Consider the following 2,341-nt stretch of genomic DNA (forward strand, 5'->3'; position numbering starts at 1 on the left):
CAAAACACTTCATAGACATGTTTTTTATATATTTGTATATATTTGAGACCTATGCTATTGCCTGAACACAGCATGATAGGTGAACTTTAATCTCAGAGAATATTATAGTTTTCATTTTACTGCTTCAATATCAGAAATGCTTTTTTCTCTCATAAATGTACCACTTAAATCCCAAAGAATATATTTGAGTGTTTTCCCTTACATTTAAGACTTTAATTTCCGAGAATATTTGCGTTTTTCTTTTGGAAATGTGTACGTTTTTTCCTTGGAAATACACAATAAGTAAATGCTGCATCATTTAAGTGAGGCTGCTCTGACTCGAGGGTTCAGTACTCCACGGTCAGGGACAGACGGCTTCAGCGCCACAGCAGGTTGTGATTCAGCGTTTTAAACCAGATGCTCGCCATCACAGGAAATAGAAACGCATCTGTGTGGTTTAATATTACACTTTTTAAAGAGTGTTCAATGGCTCCTTCCTGAGGATGTGAAACTTGATTAGTGGGAAGAGATCCAGTAAAATGAGAAGTGAAAATGAACGGATGATAAAACAACATATTTTCATTGGAAGAAATGTATTTTCCCCACCACAGTGAGGATCCAGTTAAACGCTAAGTATTGCAATATATACTGAGATTACATTAAACATATAACAAATATTCTACTAATATTATAATATGTACAATTTCATGTCTGTTATTTGTTTTTTTTCAATTCAGATAATGTCATATTACATACTTTAGTGCAGCAAATAGTCAATTAAATATTTAAAAACATAGCAAGAAAGTGTGTCAAAGGCTCATATTTCTTAAAGTCGTTAGTTATGCTAAACAAACAAGTATTAAGTTAACAGAGGACCAAGACAAATGGCATATTTTATATAATACTGTTTTTAATGATATGTATTAATTTAAGAAACAATCTTAAATGTTGATTTTTTACTCTAGAAAATGACCTCAATGAATTGTTACCCATTGGTTTTGTTGACTGGGTTCTTAAGATCAATCAATCTAATATGAGTTAAATATAGAAATGCACATTATACATAATAGCTATAGCGACATGCAGTTAGTGATAAAGGGACCCCATGTCTGTCCTTAATGATGATCATCTGTTCTATGGATCAATCCTCTCAGCTCTGTGTGTAACTACATTTTATTTTGTGAATTAAACGGTTTGTTTTTATTTCTCTATTGTGTGTTTCAGTCTCGCGCTCTGAACGGCGTCTGTGAGAAGACGGCTCAGGCGACCTCTGACCCCTCGAAGAGCGATCAGTCCTGCCTGGAGGAGGTTCACATCCCCAACGTCAAGCCTGGGGAGGGACTGGTGAGCAATACATCAAAAGACAGACCGTGCAGACATCTTTATTCACAGCCAGACTCAGCCAGCCACTGTGAAGAGAAGTCCCACAGTTTAACCCCAACTCCCTCCGAGAAAACGCTAACACGTCCTTTAGAGCTGCACCGTGAACCACAATCAGCACCGAGTCCAAAACAGATCCAGATGTAGATCCAAGCAGAGAAACCACCACTGCAGGGAGGAATCGAGAGAAACCACGGGGAGGTATTTATGGACAAGATTCACATTTACATTGTCTTTCAGGGTATCTACATCAAGTCCACCTACGACGGGCTGCACGTCATCACTGGAACTACAGAGAACGTGAGAGAGGAGACTTCTAATGACATTTCATCTCTTTACCTTCTAACGAGAGTATAACTGTGATACTGCCTCTCAGTCCCCTGCAGATAAGACCCAGAGGATTCATGCTGGAGATGAAGTGGTTCAGGTCAACAGACAGACAGTGGTGAGAAGAAACTCCTTTGGCTGTGTTATTATGAACATGATTACTGACCCTATTCACTCTGATACCTTTCTGACTAGTATTTACCGTATGTCTGTCCTATTTTTGTGAAATCTCAAGAATAACTGGAAATTATTATATCATATTTGGCTCCATTGTCCAATTAGACCAGGGGTGTCAAACTCAATTTCATCACGGGCCACATTGGAATTATGGTTGCACTCAAAGGGCCGGTTGTAACTTTAAGACTATATCAATATTTAATATATATAAAATTATGAATGATTTTACATTATTGCCTCTGCATTGGATTATTATCAGATAGATAATAACTTCATAATTAACTACGTCTTAAAGCAGAAGTCTAGGGCAAATAATTGCAAGTCTCTTCGGTGAGAATGTCACAAAATGGTTTAAAAAGAAAAGCCAAATTCTGGAAGAAAAAAAAGTGAAATTTGGGGGGGGAAGCAACGCTTTGAAAAAAAAAATCAAATTCTGAGAAAAAATTCATATTTTGAAGAGAAAAAAATCAAATTCTGA

At 36.9% G+C, this 2,341-nt stretch overlaps 1 long non-coding RNA gene across 1 annotated transcript; it reads left to right on the plus strand.

The window, feature by feature from the left end:
- The first annotated feature begins 1,208 nt into the window (after positions 1-1,208).
- Positions 1,209-1,807, plus strand: LOC104945629 (uncharacterized). The gene is made up of 3 exons (XR_798362.1): positions 1,209-1,323; positions 1,600-1,659; positions 1,736-1,807. It is a non-coding gene; the product is annotated as an uncharacterized lncRNA (long non-coding RNA).
- The last annotated feature ends 534 nt before the right edge of the window (positions 1,808-2,341 follow it).

This window comes from Notothenia coriiceps, unplaced genomic scaffold (genome assembly GCF_000735185.1).
Source record: "Notothenia coriiceps isolate Sejong01 unplaced genomic scaffold, NC01 NC01_scaffold00009858, whole genome shotgun sequence".
Taxonomy (NCBI): domain Eukaryota; kingdom Metazoa; phylum Chordata; class Actinopteri; order Perciformes; family Nototheniidae; genus Notothenia; species Notothenia coriiceps.